The following is a 20,400-nucleotide window of genomic DNA, read 5'->3' as shown; positions in this document are numbered from 1 at the left end:
CTAAGCATTAACGCTCCACACCACGTGCCACGCGCTGGTACGAATTTTCCTACTTTCCCCGTCTCCCCGCGCTTTGCGTACGGCTTCTTTTTGCTGCTTTTTACCGATCCACTAGCAGTGGGCCACCGTGCAGCTCCATTTGTTCCAATCGCAAATAATCGTTTGCTTTCGGGTAGGGGCTACAGGCCTATCATAATATTCAATTACGCGAGCAACAGCAGCAGCAGCACAGCTTAAAGAACGGGCTCGAAAAGCGCCCGAGATTGAAACCGGAAGTGCAACGAGCGTGTGATCGAAATTAATTATGCCACTTGTGCTGTGCGGGCCGGTATGCTGCCGACTGATCCTCCGCTTGCTGTAGCGCCGGGGAAACGAGGGAAACACAGCACCGGTAGCGACGAAATGTACCACAGTTGATCGTGCCTGCGATGAGGTGAGAAACATGGTGCGTGTTGTTGTGCTGATTGATTTATCAGCCGTCGTCCGGAGTGCCGCTGGCAGCCGTTTGCGGTTGGCCCCCGGTTTGTGGGCCAGTTCGTGCAGTATTTAAATTATAGCTACCAAACGCATCACTCGAAACGGAGTTTGAGCATTTTGTTATCTGTTTTTTTTTGCCTACTATGCTGCAGCATAAATTAATCCGCCTGATGAATGGGGTTTGTTCCGGCGTTAAAGCTAAGTGCAAAGCTAATATTGTGCTTGTGAACAAGGGGCCACAGTGGCGAGATTACCCAACGCAGTGTTCAACGCAAAACATAACAGCGGAAGCTTATGAGAGCAATTGTAGTGGTGAGAGGCACCACCGACACCTAGATCTGTGTTCTGTTCGGGGTGAATAGATACTTGCTTAGGCGCCTGAAGGTATGCAAGCTTGTGTACACGTTTGTGCTATTACACGTATTGGAAGCTATTTACAAGACGGTTGATCGTTTGCAGTTTTTTTTTCTGTTTTTTCGAAAGACAGATGGCGTTCTCAAGCAAACCACTGAGTTTTATGGTGTGTTTGCTGGAATGTATAACCATTTTCTAGAAACGATAATTGCAAAAATAAACCACTTTGATTCGAAGATACACTCGATGATTCCGTAATTTGATACATTTGCAAACAATTGTTCTAATGAAACACACGATATGTAACAAAAAGTACTCAACCCTGAACTAACTATAAAATAGGTAGTGCAGATACAGCTAATGAACGTATCGTGTATAACATAGTTTTGACCAAATGATAAGTAAAGTTGCAGCTAAAAATTGTATCATTTTTGTCCATTGTACAGCGCACGTAGTTAAAAATGTCCGCTGGCAATGCACATTGTACAAATGGAATTTTAAAATGACATAGAGACAATTCAAGATCACTTACACTTATCAAATAGGGCTCTGTACTGTTCGCAGAAATGTTAACATGCAGCCATTTAAAATGTTGTACATGCGCTCCAACCCTCTAGCGGGGACGAACAACACGGTTGTGTGGTGCCTTTTCCTGTTTACTTTTCCATTTCATCGTGATTCGTGGGGCGTACCATTTTCCCTCTCTCGCTGGTTTTGCGTTCGTCGAAAATTAAGCATGCCATCGTAGCAGGCGTTACCATTGATCTATTTTTAATCTCGTGTGCGTCATATGCAACGACTGCACCGTGCACCACGCAGCACGTGATGCACATGCTTTTCGGACGAAACAAGGATGGAGTTTTTTTGGACGATGTTTTCCCCCTTCATGTTGTTGTTTTCATATTACAGCTCACGCCACATAAAAGGGGTTCGCACACGCCCGGAACGAGCATACGGGGGTTGGGGATCGCATACGAGAGAGCCAGCTCCCGACAGCAACGAAACCCCGGCGTATCGCTGCAAGACCAAGTGCAAAAGAGACCGACGCCGTTGATGATGTTGATAAATTGGGAAAACTGAAATCAGTCCCTTTGCGGGCGTTGTGGGGCCTTTTGGTGTTATCCAAACACGACGCAGCACAATGCACACCGGCCAGCCAGCCGGGCGTGTTTTGTCGGACGGTTGATCTTCCCTTCAATCGTTGTTGACGTTGTGTTGTTTGTGGCGTTTGCTTCGCTGGAAAGTCGCGCTGGCTCGGTCGCTGTTTAGACACGTAGGGGGAAACTTGATTCCTCGCATTTCCATCCAGACAACGGGTTTCCGAAGAATTGCTCAAAACAGAGAAAAGGGCAGCCTTCGTCTTTTTGTTTTCTACGCCGCTAAGGCAGGCCAGCGTGCGCACAGAACAACACCAGGCCAAACTAACCGAGCAAACACGGCTCATCCATGCACGCATCGTAAATCATACAAATCACATGCGGCTTTTGGTTAGTCGGCTGAAAGTTGTAGCTTCGGCTTTGGTGGTTTCTGTACGTCCCTTCCCCGCCACCACTACCGTCTTGTTGTTTCTTGGAGTGTCATGTGCATTTCCGAAACATCTGGGTTTGTTACATCACGCAACCCGCGCTTCGATCGTACCTTTCACCTTTCACAGACGGCGTTACGATGGACTCAAGGGGGTTCGGAACTGGTCGTTCTTTTCAACCCGTACAAACATTGCACCATGGTCACCAGGCTACCTGTACCCTGTTCATGCTCGAGAAGGGGATGCGAACAAAAATTAATCCTCATAAATCAGTGCCCAGCTTAATTGGTCACCCGCCGCCGTGCGCTAATTGTGCGGAAAAACGCGAACCCATTTGGCAATTGATTTGTGTAGCGATGGGTGTGCGCTGCATTGCACTAGGCTCGCTCAAGTGGACTGGAAATCTAATGGGTTTTTGATTTATCCTTCTTTCCTCTCCCGTTTTTTTTTCAGCAGCGTTATTGATGGCTAGTGCGATGAGAGTTAAAGCACGGCTACTGCTTTTTTGCTCTGCTTTGTTTTGGCGAATCGTCGGTTTCTACCATTTTCACTGAGATAGCCGCATTTAGAAATGGCTGGGATGGGGGAAATATCAATCATCTATCGTTTTTATTTGTTAAAACTTGATGTGTTTGCTTTTTGTGTGTGTTACACATTTGAGTGCATTGTTTTTTATTCCGTTACGTGAAAGTGGTGATGGAATACGGCGAAGCCGAAACAGTAACAATGGATTAAACTTCAATAAATTAAGGCTTTAGTTTGGTTCCCTCAGGATCGATTCATTTTGAAGTACTTGCGCAGCAAAACAAGCAGCAAAAAACACAAACTGTCAAATCGGGTTCATCACTCCCATTTTGAAACGCAGATTGCATAGCTTTAGGCGTGAACCATCAAAACATGCTATAACTAGCGTTAGGTGTAGTGAAGGTATGCAATATTTATGCAAGTTGTTTGCGGATCTCGACCAAACAAAAAACAAGGAGGACGAGGATCATATATTACATTACTTTAGGTATTCCGGTCCTGTCTTATTCAAAAAAAAAAAAAAAAAAAACTTTCAGCATAAGAAAGAATGACGCTTTCAGCCTTCTGTATCGTTCAGAGCAGTCACTAAGCGCAAACACAATAAAGCGCCATAAACAAGCCTCTTAATAGATGAACATTTATTCCTAGAAAATAAAGCCTTCTACCGAGCACACCGCCAACGCTCCACTTGCCACGATCTCATGCATAACACGGTGATGCCAATTGTGATGCCGTTCGATCAATTTTAATCTCATTCCACCATGAAACACTGTGACACTATGCACCGTGGCGAACAAACAGACACGCAGCATACCGGTCGCATGTAAAAGAGTTACACGATCCCGTTCACAGCTCAACCATGGCCAATAAACGGCCCACCATCTCCGGTGGGGGTAATTTGAAATTCTACACTCGCACACGCACGTGCGGAAAAATGAAATCGTTTATATTATCATAAACAGCGCACACAGCTGTCGCGGGAGGATGCCTCACCAAAGCAATTGAATAGAAAATAGCGGCACCATTACAGCATCAGCAGCGCACCAGCTCATCACGATCACGCACACCGGGCTGATGAAATTGATATCCTTCGGGTGGGAGCGGGCTCTCGGGTGAGTTTCGTGGAAGAGCCGCTCCCATCATCGTTCGCCAACATCATTACCATACGCACCGGAGCTTGCCTTCTTATCGTGCTGAAACGGTAATCTTCTCCACCCGCATCGGATGCCGAAAGGTGAGCCAAAAAAACAGAAAAACGACCTGCTAGACACACGCTAGACACACGTCCCTCGGTACTGGATCGTTGTTTAGGCCCGATGGGAGATGAAATGGAATGAAAAAAACAAAATGCAAAAACACACGAATGAATGCTAAGCAAATAATCTACACCTAATTTCACGCCTCTTACGCTTCGCTCATAAAATACATGGCTTTTCAATATTTATCATCGCCAAATCCTCGCCATTACTTCTCATTTGCATGCATGCGGTTGGTGGCAGCGGAGCAGCAGGAAAACATGGAACCACCTGCCCGAACCCATGTGCTCCCCGCACGCGGGACGCGGAAATGTCGTACATCGGGCCCCTCAATCGGGCGAGGCCGTGAGTGTTTGCCGTGACAGCTCAAACGACCCTTGAAATCCCACGGGGTGCGCGAGACCGCGGGCGCCCTACGGATGAACAGTGACGAAGCGGTAGGAGCGAGGCGAAGGTGTTGGATGTAATGTTAGGAGGATTGTGTAAAATATCTACTCCTCCTTGCAACCTGCGTCTTCTTTTCCCTCTTGCTAAAAAAAAAAGTTCGCATGCCGTCGAAGAAATGAAGCAAGAAACCGAACCGCCGCCTACTGCCATGTATCCGCTCCACCAGGGTTTAGTGGGTAATCTTCGGAGAAAGAAACTCGCCACCAACACCACAGGGCAAAGCAACTCCTGCACCAGACAGGGGCCAAAAAAGCAGGACACACTTCCGGGCATGCCCTTGACATAGCGTTGAATATTTCAAAAATCGCTCATGCGGTAAGTCGCGGCGTCAAGCGGAGGTCGTGGCCCAACATTCGCCCGTACGAGCTTGGAATAAATTGTTCCACCCGTTGGGTTTACATCGCGCTCGTTGAATGGGCGAGCAGGGGAAGAAAGCCGTCGCGGTGTGTGACACCAGAACTTCCGCTTCGCTAGCCGGGCCCCTTTCGGTAAGCAGCTCGTAGCAGCCAAGACGGGCGAAAATCAGTGCGCTCTTACAAAATGCCAATCCGTTCACCGCTTCTGCCCGTCCGAGGATTAGATGAATGTGTTGCCGTAATCGTAGCTCGCAGGATTTTGACAGCGCTCGGTTTCCTTGGCCTAAAACGGGGGTTTTCGCTTCGATTTTCCCCACTTTTGGGGTTGACAGCATACAAAAAGGGAAATCTCTCTTCCTCTCCGGACGGTTCATTTTCTTAACCCGTTAGCCTTTAGCACCGGAAGAAGTATTGCTGGAGCTCGTTCTGCACTGATGGGCCGTATTAAGGGTGTGCTTGCTGGTGCGAGTGAGCGGGTCAGATATCGTTTGCTGTAAAAAAAGGCTATGTAAATGATGGAGCGTGAAAAATCGATGCGAATGTCACCCTAGATTAGGTTCAGATTGCTTACGCTAGCAGAAAAACTTTAAGGTGCCATGACGAAGGGCAATTTTATCTAGGGCTTTATCTGGCTGTTTAGAATATTAAAGCAATGCTCTATGATTTGTCTGATTTGTGATAGGATATAGTCACTCTTATATTTTTCGCCCCATTTTACAGCATTTGTAGGTAGGATCATTTCTTGAAATGATTTAGTCTCTATCTTGTTGCCGAAAGTCGAGTAGCTCATGGTAAAGTTGGTAAAGATGGTAAAGTTTGTGTTAAAATTACACGAAGACTTTTAAATTGGCTTAAAAGGTTATAAATCCGAATCAATTGCATACATTTAGGGGCTCTTTGCACTCAAGTAGCACAGCTACAGTATTTGTTGTTTAAAGCATAATTTTTAATAAGCTTAAAGAGTTTAGACATTTAATTGACATATAACAGCTGATTTTGATGTGAATTGCTTATCCTATTGGTTTGACACTACACAAAAAAGCAGAACAATATCCATGGAATCAACATCGTATTGTTTGCATCGATTCAAAATTACATTGAAATACGTCGAAATGCGGATGAACGAGATATTTCAAAAATGTTTCCAAATTATCGTCCAAACACTCTACTGATGTGGAAATAGTTGTCTGATGAAAAAAATAATTAAGTGAAGAGGCATCGTTAGGCATTTATTTCACGCAGATTATAATACCTTGCTATGGATTACAAATTTTTGTTTTTTTTTCTAATCCATGGTATACTATTATGTTGTACTTTTCAAAAATTTATTACTAATAATTTATTTTTATTAAGTAACATGAACTTCATACTCAGACTATCGGAAGGAAACTTTATGCCTTAATCTGCCTTATCGCACGCCTTCTACATCTTCTCGATCTAGTGCCAGCGTGTACCGATCAAAAGTGAGAAGTGCACTGAACTCGAACCCATCGGCCAACCATTCGGCAACATTCTACCCAAAAACAATCCAGTGCATGACCTAAACATCCGTGCCGCTGAACCCCCGATCTAACAAACTAGCAGCCTGACCTACAATGGTACGCCATTGTTTGTTGAAACATTCCAATTATTTAAAGACGCACTGTGACGTGGAATGTGGCCTGCATGCAAGGCATGCGTGTGACGGCAACCCAGTCCAGCGCACAGTTTATGCTAACCGACTCGAACCGTTCTAAAACACATGACATGATTTACGCTCCTCCCCCCCACCGCATGCAAGCCCAAATAAAAACGGGACAGCGGGCTTTTGTTCGCCAGCAAACACAGCAGAACCAAGCCGGACCGTGCAACATTAAACGCTGCTGCATTGATATTATGCAAATATTCAATTATTGCCCAATGCCATTCCGAAGCTCGACCGTTCGAGCTTTGTTGGCCATCGAAAATGGAGCGAGCTGCCTCTTCCTTATCAAAGGCTGGGCACAATTTGCAAGCGATACGCGATCGATATTGCCCGAGCGGTACATTTTTAGCCCAGAAACAGGAAGCATGAACGCAGCGAGAGTAAAAATATTGCAAACACACACGTGCACGCAGCGCACGATACATTTCACCCGCTGTCCTAGCTCAATTTCTCGATCGAAATGTTAAGCGAATGTGTGTTAGGGAAAATCATCAAAAATGAAACTAATTGGCAATATGATGCGAACGGCACGGGACTAGCCACACTCGCCGGAAATCCTGTTCCCATGTTCCATGCCTTCACAAGGTTAATTTTTCAATTACTCGCCCTTTCCTAGTCGGCACAAGCATGTTCAGGGTCAGGCGTCCGGAAAAGCGGGGCGCAATAATTTCCCCCGGGAAAGCTTACAATACAATTCCGCACCGCCAGTGCCAGCGCCGCCTGGTCAAAGAATTGGCATACGCGGCGGACGCGCCTCCGTAAGGTGATGTCAAACATTGAGCCAAAATATCGACCCAGTGTGACCTAATCCCCGCGAGGATCCCGAGGGATTATGCTGAGCTAGGAGCAGCACAGAGAAAATAATACACACACACAAACACACACCATCACGCCTTATTACATACACCTTTTTTTGTGCCACATTTTACCTTCGGAATTACCCACCAGCGCACCCACGGCAAACCTGGCAAGCGAACACCAGCTCACGCAACACGCCGCGTTGCGCTAATAATACTTGCTGTCAATTTTATCCAAAACACACATCTTGACGTTTGCAGCATGTAGCAACAAAACTGACTACAAAGTAGTCGCCAATACCGCCGCCGCCGCCTGCACACGTGAGCCGCTCCCGGCTTTTGGCCGGCCCCCGAAAAGGAACAAACGCGCGGCGCAAAAGATAACGATCGTTCGGCGAGCGTGCGATAGAGTAGGTCAGCCTAAAGTCAAAGTCTTTCCCTCTTTCTCCTCCTCCCCCCCTGCAACTCTCACACCATCCACCCACTAAGCCTAACAAAGCCGCTCGACGCCCTTGGCGGGCGGTAAAAATGTGCCACCGACGGTGCGGGCCCGACCGTTTGCTTCCAATTAGCCCCGACGACGACCATCCTTTGGCGAGCTTCGCGCCAAGCCTTAAGACGCGCTGGAAATCTCATCAATCATTATCAGTGGTACCGGTGGGTGTGTATGTGTGTGTGTGTGTGTGTGTGTGTGTGTGTGTGTGTGTGTGTGTGTGTGTGTGTGTGTGTGTGTGTGTGTGTGTGGATGGTGGCTCGGCAGGACGGCTGGCTGGGTTGGTGGTTCCGGTTCATTTTCCGAGCGGGTGGCGAAATTATATGGAAATGACAGGACGCCCCCCGTTCCCCGGGGCAGGCCGGGGAGCAAATTGGCTCATTATGCGGTGGCGGTTGTCGAGGATCGAAAATTGATTATTATTTTGCGGCACAGGATTACGCACAGGGAACTGAAAATCCAGTTCAGGGGAAGTGGGACGGGGGGATATATACTCCCAGCACTCTCCCTTCAATTGCTATAAACGGGTTTCACCGAGCAGGTTTAAAAATAATTACTTTAACAAGACTTTATAAAAGTGGTCTCTGTGGGCATGGCCTGCATTTTTTTTCTATTGCAAAAATCGGTATTATTGGCGGATCGAATTTCACGTTCACATCACTCGACCCGTGCTCGTGAGGTTTTTGCTTTACTTTAACTGGTTGCACATGTATTACATCAGTTTGGCGTTCCGGGAAGTGCGTTCGCACATTTGCACGCGTACAGGGACATGTGGGAAAGAATTTTAATTAATGCATTGATCATCAATCGGTGCATGAGATAACAAGCATAAACACGATGTTACTGTACATCCATCCAAACGAGAGCACAGAATTCCAGGCTTCGGAATCGGAAAGCTCGTTAAAAATGTTAATGAGCATTCCTTCCAGCTGCGTATTGATTCGTGGAACGATATTGTGTATCAAAACTGTGTACCGGTAAATCGTTGCAGTTGGATTGCGATTGATTTAATTAGAAAACTGATAGTGCCGTTCACTGCCTGTTGTTTGGAACATTTGTGTTTGTTGGAACAACAAGAAAAAAAATCCAACAGGAATGTTCTATTTTTCCTCCTAGAATCACAATCCTTTCGTTGCGGTGTGTGACTCAGCATGATTCAGTTAGAAACAAACCTGGAACCACAATACGTTCCATTCACAGCAGCATACAAACAAAGACGCTACAAAAAAAAAAACAAGCACCCAAATACAATAAAAAATCACTGAAACACACACATACATATAGAAAAAACGGAAACAGAAAAACCCCAAATTCGAAAACGCTAAACGCGAGCGCTGCGGCCGCCTGGTTCTGGTAATGACATTTTAATAATGTAAACAAGGAAAAACGGAACAAGAAAAATCTCGGCAACATAAATAATTTATCCCATCCCAGGTCTCACCATACCCCCTACCCCCTTCTCACACACACGCGCACACACACACACATATACGCGGTGGAACCGAGCGAAGATTCAAACCGTCCGCTAAGCGAAACCAGATGGCAATATCACACTCCACGGGTATGCTGTGAAGAATAGAAGAGAGGGAGAGATAAAAAAACACACACAGCAAACAACCAACAAAGACGACACGGTTTGACGCAACGGGCTGAGCTGGCGGAGAGGAGCATGGCATGGCAACATCATCGCCCAACATAATATGCACTGCACTGGGACACTGGGACCCGCTTTCCATGCCGCGTTCTGCTAATGAAGCCGACGAAGGGAAATCCAACGCACACTCCCAGCGGAGATCTCTCCCGGCACGATGTCAACGGGCGACGGTTGTTCGCACGCCCGCGTCGTGATTCTTGGGCTGACGCTAAGACGCTACCCGCAGGGTGCCCTCCCCCCCCCTAAAAACGCTGTCGGGGTTTCCTTTTGCCGCTTTTTTCGGGCTCGAGCGCTCGAACCAACGCAGTAGAATTAATAAACGCTGTGGGTGGTTTTGTCAAACAACGTTTGCTACAAATTAAGGGTTAAGCAGGAGCAGCAGCAGCAGCAAAGAGGCTTGCTTTCGGTTTGGCAATGTGGGCCGTGGATTATGGTGTATGGATTTGTAGCCGTTTTACTATCAATTACATTCAACGCGTGGGCTGAAGGTTTCTGTAGCCGCAAAACAATGAGCGTTGCTGTTTAGAGCGAGTTGTAAGTCTGGTAAAAGGAATGATAAAGTACAGTTTGTTTCTATTTCTAACCATACTTTGTAGACACTTTAATACATTCTTCTATTTGGCGTAAAGTCCTACGCGGACATGCCGGCCTATATACAGGCTTTGCGAGACATAATTCATTTACCACGCAAGCCGGATAGTCAATCTTTGCAACGGAGCGATGGTCCATTCTAGACTTGAACACATGACGGGCATGTTATAGAGTCATTCGAGTTGACGACTATACCATGGGACCGCTCCTTCTCCCTTTAATACATTATGGCTATGAGGCCCCAAAACAAGAACGAAACGAGCCTGCGCCGTTATAAGGTTCAATTGAAACCCGTTTGAACGTGAACACAAAAGAGTGAACCATTTGCTGGCTCATACAAATTTCATACAAATAATTGCTTTACACCACAACTCCTGACATTTATTGAAAAATATTAACCTCCTCTAGTTGTCTATTTTACCCTTGCATCTTCTTCATGGCATTGCCACGACCAATACTTCATCCTAAATGACATCTTTATCGTTATTGTGTTTGTATTTCCGCTAACGCCTTTTTATTGTTTAATATTTCAACCCGAGCACAACGCATTCATCACTTCAGCCCCCAAACACACACACACACACCCTCACGCGGTTGCTATGAATTCAAAAAACCACCGTAAATCATAGGACGAGCATCACTTCCGTCAATTTTTCATCTTTGTTCGCGCGGAACCTCCTTCTTGTTTACAACAAGCAACAGCGACTGCCACTGCAGAGAACCTGGAGGATCAAACGGCGACTCGGAACTGACGCTCCCATTTCTACCGCGTGCGTTTCCGTTTACGGGCGCTGCTTCCGACAGTTCGTTTGGCGCCACCGATTCCGCTCTTTCTCCCCACTTTTCCCTACTGAGCATTTCCCGGTTCGTTCTGCTCTCCGTGTGCCCCGCCCGCCACGGCCCGGTGGGAGTGACACCAAACAAATTTAAATTTAAACACTTGCCCTTTGGTGGAGAAGCGCCGGTGTCCGGAAAGGCGGGTGATGGGCCCTGGAAAGAGCGCGCGTGTAATTTGTATGCCGGACAGCCGACCCGAAAACACAAACAACCTTTTCCCTAGTCTTTTCTTCCCTTTCCCAAGAAAGTGGAGACCAACGGAACAAAAAAAAAGTAAGTCGCAACGAACGCTTCTCCTGGTGCCGTCACCGGTCAGCAAATAACGATAACGACATTCCGAGCTGACACAGCCGGGCATTTTCTCGCATCATTTACCGAGGGAAGGGTATGAGTTGTTTTAAAGGGTGGAACGAGGGGGACAAGAAGGTCAAAATCTGTTCCCTGTTTTTTTTTTTTTTTTTTTTTTGGGGGGGCATATTTTCCTGTGCGTATTTTTTCGCTTTGTTGCCCGCCTTATTTCACATCCTGATTTGCAGATGTTCTGCCGGGATACCGTCGGCACAGTCTGGCTGAAGGTGCCGGCTCACCATCATTAATAACGGGGTCACGTGTGGCGAGTTTTGACAGCTTCGGCATGTAAAGTGAATCCACTCGAGCGTTAATTAATTCATGGCTCACCTATTTTCGGGGCGGTGATTTATCGACTGCGTGACCGAAACCGTTCCGAGCCTAGCCGACCGATAGAACCGGATCCTTTGGCACCGTCTCCATACTGTGAAGCTCTACACACACACACACACACATTGGGGAGCAACGAAAAATGTAGCCCGCAAAGGAACGGGTTAACATTCTTGGCCGCAGTTGGCGCAAGGGTTGCCCGGTCACCACAGAACGGCGAAACGGGCGGCTAGCCGTGAGCGGTGGCTCTGCTCTCATTTTTCATCCATTTCCGCAGATGGTCACCGATAATACGATCGAGAGCTAATGCGTCTCAATTATGGCCCGCTGGGCGGGCGGCAAAAAGCCCCAGCTAACGAGTCCATCCTTCCACTGCTTCCCATCACATCACATCGAGCCGTTCTAACCCGGCGACCGGTTCGGTTTGGGGCACGTTTGCTTTCCCGCCATAAAAACTATCCCTATTATCCCCGCTGGGAGTGACGTGTGCCCGACAATTCCCCAAAGTCGTGCGGGATCGTAAAGTTTTATGCTTGTGTAACCGTTTCCAGCGAATGTAACCTACATTTCGGGAAGGAAGTTTACGAAAAACCGCTAAACCTTTAGGGCGTCCCCAGGTTCAGTGCCGTGCTGTGCTTCGCAAGTGACTGTTCGATACTCGGGTTGCAGCCGCAAGGTAAGAAAGGGGACCATTTAATCTTTTGTTGGTTCATGCACGATCTGGTTTTCAACAGTGCTTAATGCGTTTCCAGTTCATTTCTGCAACAATTAATCTTCCAGTTCGGTCTAAGCCGAAAGTTTAACAAAACGCATTAACAACCAAACATACGGGATTATCCTTTCCCAAATACGTTTTCGTGTTTATCCTGAAGGGCTTCAGCAGCTCCGTTTACCGTCTCGATCCTGGCAGCTGCATCCTTGCCCTGTGTGGTCTAATTACTTCCCTCCAATGTCCCTCGTTTTTGTCAACCAGGCTCGATCGAAACCACGTCTCCGATTAGCAAATAATGTCATTCATTGAGCTCGCTCGCACACAAACCCGAAACCCGCCAAAGAATTGTTCTCTCGTCCCGTGCCGTTTTCTTCTCAGAACACCTTTCCCTGGTACCTGGTTGTGTGACCCTCGGGCGCCCCAGCAACAAGCCAACAATCTACAGTACAGCAGTGGGTTTCCGATTGCAAACCCCGCCGAAGAGTAGAAGCCGTTTATTTTGCGGCTGTTGCTGCTTTGGCAAGCAAACGGAACTACACAAACGGCTCCAGCTTCCCTCGACGCGACCTCGCCAGTGCGCCAGTGCTCACCAGCTGGACAAAAGGAGCCCCGAAAGCCAGAAAAGCGCCAGAAAGAGCCTCACGAGTCGCATAAGCATGATGCGAAGTCCCTTGGGAAGGAGGGCAGGGATCAACTGCCTGTGACAAAACGTTCAGCCCAGGTTGCGCCCTGTGACGATAGCGTTCTGCAGCTGCCATTGTGCATTCCTGTCTGAAGTTGCAAAAGACCAAGGGAAAAAATGGGCCCAAAAAAGAAAATGGCACCAAACTCCGCCTAAAGTCTGTCGTCTTGTGGTTGCCTGGAATGTGTGGCCCTTTCTGTTCCTGTGTCTTATTTTGTGTACCGCGGGAGTTCCAGGAGTTTTTGCCACCTCCTTTCATGCACCACAGCCTGCAACATAGCCGTCCGCCTCCGCGTCAATGTACCGAATGCACCGAAAATGCGTTCTCGAGGAGGGATAAAAGAATGGAACGCGCGCAAACATTCACCAGCCACATGGCCTTCACCGGCGGGCGGACGCGTGTTTTACGGGAACTTTATCGAAAACGAAAACAAAAGATCGATCCCGTGCTGACGATGGCGATGTATATGTGTGTGTGTGTGTGTGTGCGTGTGTCGTTTGGCATACATACTCTGGGAAGGACAGGCTGACGAAAATCGGTCATGTCCACAAGTGCAAAGCCACCGAAAGTTGTTCGTTCTCCCTCGGCCCGACAAACGCCAAACGTCGACTCCACGCAGCTGTCCGTCAACCAGTCAATGCTGGGCCCTTGCCTCTGCTACCCCCCACTCTCTGGGTATGCTGTGTGCTGGATGGCGATCCTTGTCAGCTGCAAGCATGTGCACGTTCAACGGACAAGCCCTACCGCTCCCTACCGTTGCACCATGCCGTACCACTCACTCTCTCTCTCTCTCTCTCTCTCTCTCTCTCTCTCTCTCTCTCTCACACACACTCTGTAGTTCGCTGACATTGGCTTTGTACGCAACATGTCGATAGATCCTACCTTTAGCTTCTTCGTCATCATCGCCCGCATGACAAACTTTCGGCCTTTTTCATCCTTTTACCTATGTTTTGGCTGTGTGTGTGTGTGTGTGTGTGTGTGGGCGAGTTTGTTTTCGCAAGGCTCTGGGATCAGGTACCTCCGAAACGGTTTTTTGGTGGAAACACGCTATTTTGGGTCACACAGTTTAAAAGAAAAGGTTTCGAAACAGGTAAAACCGCGCGTACGTTTCGTTTAACGTAGATCCCCGTTCGGTCATTCGACAGACGGATTTGGGACAATCGATTGGGCCACAGATAGCCGGTGTGCATTGGAGATGGTGGACGCAGCGTGGAAAAAGGATACAAAAGCCCTGCCAAGCAGCCCGGTACACGATGATCGTACACATTTTGGACCGTGAGTCGGGTTCGGTTAAAACTGCGCTGCGATAACGAGATTTCCATCTAAAAGAGCACAACGTTTCGTACAACCCGACAGTTTGTTGGGTGGGAAGGGAAAGTGTGCGTACGAGATGTGTTTGCCAGTGTGCGTTAGGTCAGTTAGAGGATTCCGCTTTGCTTAATGTGCACAAATATGCTTGCAATTGGTGCTCTTGGCTTTAATTGAAGTATTCTTTGAGTTTGGCATTTTGGATATTTATTTTTTTTTAATATTTGATATTGATATTTGAGATACAGAATAGTAATTCATATATGAAAATGCTTTCATGTAAACATATCTCAATGTGCCATTAGATCCTAAGCGCTCCTTAAAAACTACTGTCAAAGGACGAACACAGTAAACGCTTTTAAAATGATGCCCTATAAGCCAACCATCACCTACAGACTGCAGCTGCACAATCAAAAGAAATGCATTTTCATTGCCCACTTGCTTCCGATTCGTCCCGGTAATCGATTCGAGCGCGTCATCGAACTTCCCGTGTCAATTTACTCCGTCCGCTCCATTCAAATCATCAGCCGGGTCGCTTCAATGCGTGCCCGTTGACCCGTGCCGGATGCAAAGAATTTCGAAAAACCGTCAAAAACCAGTTCTTGTGCGTGTTTTACCTTTTCCTAACCATTTTTCGGAATGGTGGGAACGCTCCCGTCGTTTCGCGACAGGAGCATTTTATAGATGTTCATCCGACGCGTTCGTTCGCGTGCACCCGACATCATTCATCATATCATCAAAAAGTGATCGAAAACCTGTCCTAAGCTACCTAGACATGCACACACACACACACACACACACACAAAACCAACTAAGCACACCAGGGAAACGACCTGTCAGCCGTGCTTGGCTGCACACGGGTGGGGTCCCACACGTGTGCCAGAGAGTGTCCTGTTAAGCGGCCCCGCTGAAAGGGTCAAGGCAAGCATCAATCAACGCAACCAACCGCAACCGCAAACGCGCGTCGCAAACCGTGACAGACCGTCATCATCGACAGCCGCACGGAGATAGACGGAGTTCCCCACTCACCGAGAGCACCCGGACGGTGACGGACGCTGTGTTGGGGTTTATGAAAAATGATCAGAATATTCGATATCAATTATCGCCCGGGTGGACAAACCGCGATGCATTCGCTGTGTGACAGCGCGTTTAAATCGATATCGGTGCGCCGGTACGCGTAGGTCGGGGGCGACAGGGGCTTTTTTTTATTATTTTATTTAGAGAATCGAAAATCGACAGCTTTTTTATGCTGTAGCTATCCTGTTCACTGTTCGAGTTTCCATTGGCATTGCGATCGATGCAACCATCGACCGATGTGGTGAGTGGTGTTTGGAGTGGATTAGCATAGTTTCCTCCTGTTACGTTCGTTTCGCCGTCGTTGAGAGTAGAAAGTGAGATGTTTGGTCGGTCGCTATGACAATCCGTTTGATGGAATCGAGAGGTGCTAGAATTGAGAGATTTATTTTCCAATTTTTCATCAATTTGTTGGAGATTATGGGATATTTACGAGCGATTTCGATGAATTTTCAAAATAACAAAGACTGCAGCTTTGCCGAATTTTGCACTTCATTCGGATTAGCTTGAAACGAAATCATTTATAAAGCAACGTTCTTTCCTGCAATCAGTTATATACTGTAGTCGAGAAAAACGTTTTAAGCTTTCTGTTGTTGAGTTATTTCTGGTAAAACAATTCTAGATGAAAATTTTCTTTTCTAGCAAATTTATTCCCAACATTTCCCAAACTGGCATTCATTTGGAAGTGTTACCAGAATTAATTTTGAAAAAAAAAACACTATGAAGCACTATGAACGACAGACAATAGACACTGCAATTAATTCCGGTCATCAATTCGACTAATAATCCCTCTTGAGCGAAACCGGAAGCACCGCTTGTTATTGCACTGCACCAGGGCTGCATTTTCGATGGAAACGGTTTTCGCTTTTCATTTCCACATCCTTTTTTTTCAAAACCACATCAATTGCATCCCTCGGGAAACGAAAAAAAGCAGCACCAGGCAAGTCCAAATATTTTTCCACAAACACATCCCACCACATCAACTCCTAATAACACACCACGCGTTCTCCACTGCAACAGAATGAGAGGTAGAGCGAGCCGGAGTGACAGGAGCGATGGGTGAAGAAAAAATCCAGTCCCTTCCGGTGTATGAAATTGATTGAGCACACCCACCGGAGGCCAACCGGCATTCACACTCAGGCCCAGCTGACGGGTGTCGGAACCGTCGGGAGGTCAATTTCGATTTCATCGATCGGCTCTTTCGCTCTCGGCTCATAATTTACTTTTAATTACACCTTTGGTCCTTTGCGTGGTTTGACAGTGCGTATCCTGAATGTGTCACGTACACACATACACACATTGTAGTGAAAGCACGCAAGAAGAACAAAAACGGAATCAAACCAGGAATTATAGCCTGCCTCGCAGCACCTTCCTCCAGGCAGGAGGTACGCCACACACGACAACATTCTACCAACTAATTTCGCCTCCCACTGTCGATAATTACAATTGTTTGACATGGGTGTTGTTGGGTTTACAACGAATATGGAAACCGAACGGTGGAGTTCTTGGAGCAACCGACCTTACTACTGTTCTGTTTTTAATTGCAGATTTTACTACCCTCCCCACACACACACACACACACACACACACACGCACGCACAAACGATAAAGTTTAACCGAAGCTCGTGCCTGACAGCATAATCTCGATATTGCGCAAGTGTGTGCAAAAGGTGAGTGAGGCTGTAGGCTGCTCTCGGGCGAGGAATTGCATCCGGAAGTGTGAGAAAAAGTAAGATTACACACATCAAACGAACGCTCTGCGGGGGAAAAACAACGCCGACGCTGAGGGACAGAAGATATCAGCAGGCAATCACGTAAGTAGTTCTTTCGCTTGTAAAACCACTCCCATCTACTCAAAAACCCTCCGCTGGGAGAAAGCCTTTCGATGCAAAAGTTTAAACCAGTGAGCGGCGCTTACCCTTATCCCAATCATTAGGAGTGTGTGATAATGGAGTACCATTGAGGAAAGTTTTTATTCCTTTCGAAAAACACACCACACCTCCCAGGTCCAGTCCACAGAAACCACACACACACACACAGTAGCTCGCACTCGCATTTTGGAAAAACTGATCAACCATCCCAAAAGGAATACTCTCCAGGGTGGGGGATGTGGGTTCCCCAGTACTTTTCAGAAATAATATTCCTATTGCAAGGCAGCCCAGGTCGAGAGCGCAAACAGACGAAACCTCTGACCACCTTCCCGGGCAAAAACTTTGCATCAAACGGGGACATCGGATCGAGGGAATTCAGCCTCAAATCCCACGCCGGAACACATCGGAAACACCACTTCAAACGATGTGTTTCGATGTGCCCGGAACCGGGGCTGAGCTAGTGCGTAACAATTGGGCCTCGGTCGGTAACCGCACTTACACCGAAGGGGAGGTCCATCGGTACCAAACGCTCGGCACACGATCCGTGCAATTGCTGATGCTCCGAAAAGGAGATACAGAGCCGGGAGCTTGAACTTTACCCGCTCACCAAGCTAAGGTATGATTATCTGAACTCTCCTGCCGCTGCTGGAAGTTGAACGTTCGGGGTTTTGGTATTGTTCAGTATCAACTTACAGTATGTTTTGTTAGCACCTTTGTTGCGGTGATCATGATACACTCAATGCTCTATAAGGACCGATGCCTTCCGACGCCCGGGCTCTACGGGTACCGGGCAAGTCTGTGCACCGAGGGTTTGTGTCACTGCCCGTGCCCGGTAGTCGTCTCATGCAGAGCCGGGAATTGACTCCGGTGGGACCTATTTTAAGGCAAATCTTTTACCGCACGTACACAGTACCGGCCCAAACGACCACCCGGATCCCGTACAAGCTGCGTCTGGCGGAAGGGGCTCAAACACTAACATCAATTTCGATACAACGGATGATTTTGTTCGGTCGGGCTAGCGTGGATGGCAGACCAAATGCCTGGGAGCACACTGTGCCACCTAAACACTGTAGGCCAAAAGCATTAGAAGATGCAGAAAAAAGCAAGTACTCGAAAGAAGCATCTTCAAAGCGGCGGAAATGAATATTGAAAAGCTAAGCCAAGGTTTCATCTAGTAGATGTAGTTCAAAATTTAATATTTACCGCACAATAAGTTTTATCCACCGTTCGGCCAGCAAAGCTCACTGTGCAATCGCTTCCGCCGTAGTATTAGATGCCCATGTTTATGTGCCATTTGATACGGATAGTTTAAGTTTGAATGCTGTGCCATGTACCCGAGCTTGCCGTGTGCCGGAGCTGGTGTTAGGTTATGTAAGCCGGCGCCAAACCTGCTGCCAGCACGCCACCAGTGTTGTGCTGCCACACAATAACCGCAGCAGCAAGGTAGCAAGGAGGTATTTTCGAGCACGACCCTAACGGTCCTTGCCCTCGGCCGAGATAGGAAGGAAGGTATGAGCTCTGCCGACAGTGCCGTCCCGGCGGGTTATGAGGATATTAGAAACGATTAATTCTTCCTCGTCGCCTTCCGGGGAGCAGCGCTGACAATGCGACCCCATTGGACGGAAACGCTACAAGACCCAGTGTCGTTTTGTTCCTGCCACTGCCACGTGCACTTGTTTCCTTGCCCAAACCCGCCGCCCGTCCGACGGTTGGCCAACCCTTTCGGATGTCTTGCCATTCACTTGGGTGCTGCACGGTGGCATGCAATTACACGATTCCACATGTCGCAGCGGTGTGTCAGCTCTGTCGGTAGCAGATATTGTTTGCTATTGAAAACATCCTGTGCCGCTGCTCTTTTACCCTCACCGGAACAGTGTGAATGGGCACGGTCGGCTTGCGAAATTACACTTCCCCGAGCTTCCGCGTTGCGGCAGGAGATCCGTCCACCTAGGTCATCTTATTAGCAAACATCAAACGTTGTCGACGCTGCTAGCGAGGTCCAACGCAGCCGGCCCTTGACGTGCAACCGAACGACCCAATCATCATCTCGAGTACCCGTGTAGCAGGACGACGGTCACCGTAGATCAACCGGAAGGCATTAAAAGAAGACCCAAGTGGCCTGCCTTCCCCAGTGATTTATGCTGCGGTGCCAATCGATACGTTACGTACGGGCCAGATTGGTCCGTGATGAGTATGCTGATTAGACGCACAGCAGGGCTGACACCTTTTGCAAGGAGTCTGCTCAGAAAAATGGCTTCCCAATCGCTGGCCCACACCTTGACGAAAGAACACAGGAAAGGATTAAGCGGCACGCAATAAACCAGCACCAGCACACGATGAAATACCACAACATTCTTATTTGTCATCTAGGACATGCTGGAACCCGTGTCCCGTTTACCTCGATTCGTAGTGATTTGTTTTTGCGATGGATTGTGCCTGTCGTCTTCGGGCTAATGGGAGGGAGATTAAAAGCTTACCAGCTTGGGCCTACTCGGTCGTTCGTTGATGAAATTGTTTCACCATATTCCCATGTACAGCGCCCTAATACATCGATCCCGGGCCTTCCGCAAAACTCGTGATTGCGAAAAATGCTCACGTACGATGTAGGCTTTCGAGACCGAACAGAGTGTGTTCTAACGTTAATTAAGGCCCTAAGACACGACAGCGCACACCTTTGCCTTGGAAATGTCACCAAGAAAATGAACAAATGTCGATGCGATCTTCCCAAGAAACGCCAGCAATTGCTTGCTTGCTCACTTGTCCATCAAGGCACACAACCGGTGAGGATAATGATTTCATTACAGCTCCGGGAATAGAATCGGCTCCGTTATGCTAATTCCGCACTCGTCATGCGTCAATAAAACTGGACTTCAATGAGCTGGAGAAGATACATGGTGACATTAGTCTGAAGATCACTGTCACTGTTAAAATTGTTCATGGAAAACTTTTAATGACCTTTATCAAATTCTTGCTCAAAACCTTGATGAATTGCTTTCCATTTTCCTTCATGCTTAAGACTTTCTCATATGAGATTTCGATGCATCTTAGGTCTGGCTTCTGGGTTGGCCTCTGAAGCGA

General features: G+C 47.6%; 1 protein-coding gene across 2 annotated transcripts in view; it reads left to right on the top strand.

The window, feature by feature from the left end:
- Positions 1-20,400, top strand: part of LOC121589077 (connectin-like) — a 96,103-nt gene that overhangs the window by 21,380 nt on the left and 54,323 nt on the right. The window contains exon 1 of one of the 2 annotated variants that reach the window (XM_041907687.1): positions 16,999-17,265. The exons of the other annotated variant lie outside the window; for it this stretch is intronic. The gene's annotated coding sequence lies outside the window, so the exon portion shown is untranslated. Of the gene's footprint in view, positions 1-16,998; positions 17,266-20,400 lie in introns of those variants that run through there. 2 annotated transcript variants of the gene reach the window in all.

This window comes from Anopheles merus, chromosome 2R (genome assembly GCF_017562075.2).
Source record: "Anopheles merus strain MAF chromosome 2R, AmerM5.1, whole genome shotgun sequence".
Taxonomy (NCBI): Eukaryota; Metazoa; Arthropoda; class Insecta; order Diptera; family Culicidae; genus Anopheles; species Anopheles merus.
This window is presented reverse-complemented; position numbering and strand designations above follow the sequence as displayed.